The sequence below is a fragment of the Chinchilla lanigera genome, unplaced genomic scaffold (genome assembly GCF_000276665.1).
Source record: "Chinchilla lanigera isolate Chin_1 unplaced genomic scaffold, ChiLan1.0 scaffold00011, whole genome shotgun sequence".
In the NCBI taxonomy this organism is placed as follows: domain Eukaryota; kingdom Metazoa; phylum Chordata; class Mammalia; order Rodentia; family Chinchillidae; genus Chinchilla; species Chinchilla lanigera.
The window spans coordinates 2,063,554-2,069,897 of NW_004955412.1; positions in this window are offsets into that span (position 1 = coordinate 2,063,554).

Below are 6,344 nucleotides of genomic sequence, written 5' to 3' on the forward strand. Positions count from 1 at the left end.
TCAAAAGAGTTATGAGTTCCCTAAAATTTATCACATGCTATAAAATGTACTATTCTTAGTTATATCTTAAAGTCAAAATAAAATTTTATAATAATTATAAAACAATATATTAAATTCAACCTCATGCAAAATGTTAAAGGTAGATTAACATTACAGTATATATATATATATATATATAAATATACACACACACACACACACACACACACATATATATATAAAGGTATAACTATAGATAAAAATTAGATCCTTAGAGTCAACAGCATTAGAATATACAGGTCAGTATGTTTAGGTAGTCTCTTTTCTAATTAGAGTTAAGTGATCCATGATAATGTAGAAATAAAAAAGGGCAAATACTATCCTGAAATGTTCATGTAGAATTATCAGTCTTGTCTTTTTAAAAGAATATTACTGATCTTGGTTTTGTGTTGAACCCAGAAGTCCATAAGTGCTGAAGTAAAGTGTTACGTCCTTTTCTTGGTTCCCTAGGTTCAAAAATCTTTTTTGTTTGTTTGTTCCTCTATTTTTGAGACAGGGTCTCACTGTGCAGTTCAGGCTGGCCTTGAGCTCACTTTGTAAGATTGCACCCCACTCCCCCCCATACCAGGAATCAAACTCATGACCTTGCATTTGCCAGGCAGGCACTGTGCTGCTGAGCTAAATCCCCAGCCCCAAGCTCACTTTGTATCACAGGCTGGTCTTGAACCTGCAGCGATCCTCTCGCCTCAGCCTCCTAAGTGCTGGGATTATAGATGTGTGCCACCATTCCTGGCTTTTTAAAAAATCTTTTTCTTCTTTTGGTCCCCTAGATTTGTAATACCAAATATAGTGGCATCTCTGTTCACAAACATAATGTGTTGTACAATTTTGGAAAAGACGCATTTGTGTTTGTGTGAGAAAGATGGCTGTGATTGTGTTTTCAACTGATGTAGAATTTGCAAACAAATAGAAAATTTTGCCAAATGCTTCTGTTTGTGAACCAAATTGTTTGCAAACAAAAGTATTCATGAAAGGAGATACCACTACAATGATTATATGAGATATGAAAACTGAAATTGTCTAAACCCTACCACCTTATACTCTATATCAGTAAAATTCTAAATTTTAACTACAATAATTAACATGATTTTACCATTCTGTTATCTTTAACAACTTGTCTGTGACTGTCAGGAAAGTCTCCTTAGGAAGAGAAATGTTAACAGTATCTTCACTATTTAGTTCAGAAAGTACCTTCCTCTAACATTAAATCAACAGAATACTAAATAGTACACTACAGATAGCCTTAAGTGACTATTCCCAGGTCTCTTAGAAATTTTTCTTTCAAAATACTTGCCTTTTGTTTTCAGTAGTCCTAAATTATTCTCTTTTTCTTAGTTCTAATCAAGCTTCCAAGATGGTTGAGTAGAAAAAATTTGGTTTCTAGCAGACAGCTTCTACTCAGTAATAATTATAAATCAGCTAGACCACTGCACTAAATGTAGATAGCATCTATCCATGCTCCACAGAACATTAATCCAGATAATCAGTTTAATCTTTATTCATTTATTTATTTTTTTATTCTTTCCAGTATTCTTATACTTTTCCTGTACATGGGTGCCTTTATATCACTGTTGAGGTCCATACCCTCCATCTTACTTTCAAATAATTTGTGGTATTTTACATGCCACTAGTTTGTTTTTAGTTTCTGAATTGGTCTCAGTATGTTACCCAGACTGACTTTGAACTCAACCTCTTGCCTCAATTTTCAAAGTAGCTGAACTGATAGGAGCACACGATCTGCTGCTGCATGTATTCTTATCAGGATGATGTATGTTCCCCTCATGGTAATACCTTATTTAAGAGAAAAATAAAAATATCAATAGCACAAAGTTTCACAATGGGTTAGTGTGAGAAAGTAATATATTTTTAAATGAATCTTTTGGTTTCCTGGGTATTAGAACTCTTTTGATAAGTGATATTTTAGATGAACAACAATATGAGTAGAACTAGAAATATAAAACCTTTTCTCATGTTATATATAGAAAAAAAGTCCCTTTTCCTATTAAATGACTATTTAAGGAACTTTTAAGAGAACTGACTACTGTGATAGAATTCTCACAGAAATAGAAACTGAGAGATAGCTAAGAAACAGATTGTGTATGCTTGGTGACTATGGTGACTTCATAAATTTTAAAAGTAATGCACATCCTTCTTTAAATATACCAGTTGACCTGAATAGGACAAATTTTATTCGCTGGCACTGGACCAACCCAAAAGAATTGTTCTAAAGCATAATGATGCCACTTCACATCTCTGCATTAGTATTTTGACCAAAACGAGATTATTGTTACCTCAGTTTATGTATTGGGAGCCCCAAGTAATGGATCAAAAGAGAGGTAATTAGGAATGAAAGAAAGAGGGAAGAAAGGCTGATAAGGATGAGAATAAATTCTTGAAAGACAACCAATGAGGAGGACAAGAAGTGCTTAATAGAATTAGATAACTGAGGGTACTGAAGCATAAATGTTTCAGAGAACAGAAGAAATAGTTTGGCTCCAATAGAAGGAATTCCTGTATTTTTTTGGAAAACCTGAGAGAATGATAGACATGGAAGCAAAAGGATTGGTACAACCAAAATGTTTACAGTATAATTTATATTCTATTTGGAAAATTCAGTAATTTCAATCAATAGAATAGTTTGTACATATGTATAATAGACCCTTTTCCCTTGACAAAGCTGGAAGTGAGGTCATTTTCCACAATTAAATAGTCCTGGAGGTATAATAAAAGGATTTAGAAAAGCAGAAATATTCTGAAATAGAAAATATGATGAGCACAAAAGAACTAATTAAGGATATTATGAAAGACATCAGGAGGCATAGAGAGAACCTGTGCGTTTGAAGACCATAACTTCTCATTGTTCTATTTAGTTGTGAGATTTCTCTCCTGTGTTGCTCAACAGGAAATGTATGGGAAGGAAGTAGCATAGTAAGTAGAAAGCAATCCCTGTACACGTGCTTTATTTTTAAGTAATAATTACCTTATATATCAATTTAATATTAAGTATATGTTATTAAATTATATCCTAGTTAAATTATTTAAGTCACATGTACTACATATTGTGAATTTAAAACCCTTTAACCATAGAGGGTTTTATTCAAGAGGGTTCTTTAAATTTTGGTTGGATCTGAATTTTCATGCCAGTTTAGCTTTCAGAGTTGGAATACTGATACTATTATCTTCATTTATTGAAGAAAAATAGAAAACTTGAACCCTTAAAGCATTATTTAAATTTTACTCTGACTTCAAGATAGATTATCAACAGTTAGTTGTGATCATCTGTTTTCTTAAGAAAACCAGAACATTTTAAAAATCATACTTAAATTATTCTAGTTCTGTTCGTATGTTTCCAAAAATATATCATTATAAAGGAATAAACATACCTCTTTGACAGGAGTCAGCACAGGGCTCTGATACACATAGCTATTTATTATAATATAGTTGGAAAGAAAAATCTGAGACATGAGTGCATTGTCATTACCTGTGTATAATAGATCTATATGAATGAATTTCTTATTATTAGATTGCTTTAGTTTCTGAGATATTTTTCCTAAATAGCATAGAGTACTTGAAGGATAGTTTCAAATTTAGGCATTTGACTATGACAGTTGTGACTGATTCTCTCCCCTTACATATTTTAAATACTCCAACACTTAAAATTTAATGTTTTACTCCATTAGTATATGAATTCAGATTAAAAGGAAAAGATCCTTTTGATATTTACATTACCAAACCCTAGAATACACAACACAGATGGACATTCAATAAATATTTATATTTAGGAAATGGACTAAGGGAAGAAAATTACACAAACTGAATTATTGTGGAAATATTTCTAATGAAGACATATACCGTATGCACAGCTGACTATGTACCTGTCAGTTTTCATTGACCAGAGTTAAAAAGAGTTAAAATATTTCTAAGAAGGATTACGGGAATAAACTGGAAGTTGCTTTGGTTATCACCAAACCTTTCATAATTGTTTACTAAGAAAGTATTGCAAAAATTATAGAAAATTGAACAATTATGAGTTTCAAAGAAAAAACTATGCCAACTTGCTATTACAAGCAGTTGTTACACCAAAAACTATATTCTGATAAACATATTAAGTAGTAAATGTGTATGTGATTTTTGAAGGAAAATAATTTTAATCCTAAAACTGACAGAAGTCAGTAAAAATTTTTAATTTAAACTCTATTCTTATTTATTTGCACCATTACACATATGAATAGAAAATTATTATATATTGATTAGCCTTTTTCATTGTGGGAATGATTGGATTTTCTGGTTATGAGCAATAAGACATCATTTTAAAAGGATAAACCCGTCAACCTCAGTTCTCAGTTGTGGTATCATTTATTTGTAAATGGATAGCCACAGGATAAATGATCAACTGAACAAAGAAATATTTTGTTTTTGTGCAAATATTCTTCTCAACAAATATTTACCCACAGTAGAACTGTGGGTCCTGTTTTCCTAGTATCTCAGAGTTTATTTTTCTAAAATAGATCTGATGAAGAGATATGCAGATGTATCAACCTTATGCTTAAAAATTTCAATTGACTGAAATCTATGTTATTAAGCAAACTAACTTTTCTCCCACAAAAACAACCAAAAAATTTTAAGAAAATTGTGTATTTTTTAGTCATTTTGTAGCCTTCCTTGCTCAATCTCTCTCTCTCTCTCTCTCTCTCTCTCTCTCTCTCTCTCTCTCTCTCTTTCTCTCTCTCTCCTATTATGGAATATGGCATCTTAGACATAAAAAATTCACATAATTGAGAGGCACAGAGATGAGAAAAGTATTGGCATTTAAACTAGTTTGTGCTAATGTGCAGCAATATTATGTCTGGTTTTCACGGTACACCACTGGAAAATGAAAGTCATTCCTTTATAAGAATCAGTTTTAGGTCAGGTCTCATCATTTTTCAAAATTTTTTCTTTAAACTGAAAGGGTTTACACAGTTGTGAAAAGTATTGTAAATACGAGTTAAATGTGAAACTGTATTTCTACCTAAAAATTAAAGTAATTGAAGGAGTATAAAATTGAAAATGGAAATCTGTCACACACTTAGACGGTCCTAAGAATTATTATAGAGACATGGGCTTTACGTGCAATCTAATTGCCTTACGCTCGGTAGATAGATTATACTATGAGAGCAACGTCTCACGTTCATGTGATGTAATAAATTTTATAATTTCACTTAAATAACCAGTGGTTTCATAAGTTTTAATCATCCTGATGAATGCAGTACTTTCTAGGCTCTAATATTTCTGATGTTCAAAGTACTGTACGTTGTCAAATCCTAGCCGTTGGGGCTGCCGTTTGCTGGCGGAGGTCGAGGTGCTGTGAGCTCCGCGGGCTGGGAAACCGGGCCCAGAAGGTACGGGGGGCTGTGCCTGCGCCTCTCCTATCTTCCTGCCAGGAAGAATGCGGATTCCATTCTAGAGGACCACGCAAATTACAGCACGTCTCAAGGAAACACCGGTAATAAGGAGTGCGCTCTTAATGAGGTGGTAGCAGGGATGAAAGAACGCTTCAGCGTGACGCTGGGCACTCCGCTCCTCTCCAAAGGTGAGAGGCGACAGTAGGCTGAGCCGCTAGCCGAGCTCCCCGGGCGCCCATAGTCCGGGAGTACCGAGCATCACGTCTACTGAGATCAGCTGTACAAGTGGAGTGAAGTTGGCTTAGACACCTCTGGATGAGAAGAGCCTTGCTTTACTCCTGAATTACCTTCACGGCTTCCTCAAGTGTCAGGCGAAGAATTCAGCAACTTTGTTTAGGGCCGGTGATTACCAGGAGGCCCCTCCTGAGTACCATGGGAAAATAGTGTGAGGCGCTCTCTCCTGTGTTCGGATCCCTGCAGACAAGCTTTTCTTCCTGCCTTTCTCTTGTACAAATGGTGTACTTTGAAGAAGTTAGTGTATTATAGAGCTGATGTTTGTTTTGTGTGATTTTAAACAGAGAAAATGGAAGGGTTTTCAGCTCCTTTTTTCCTCTTATTTTTCATTTCAAAGTTGCTACCAGCGTATTCAATGACGGACAAGTCAGAGACACAGTGCAAGTGTTTTATCGCCTAGTTTCAAAGCTGCTTTGAACGCTAGTGGTTCTATTCACTTGACACTACACACTTTTATAATAGGTGCTAATGCTTTATGACAAAATGCTCTGATTCCTTGTTGCAAAGGTCCAGCTCAGCGTATATAACTGAACACTCTCACCCATTTATCCATTTGTGCTGTTTTTTAATGGAGCTTAAAGAGCCCATCCTTTATAAGTCACCCATGTTCCTACACATTTTATCTTT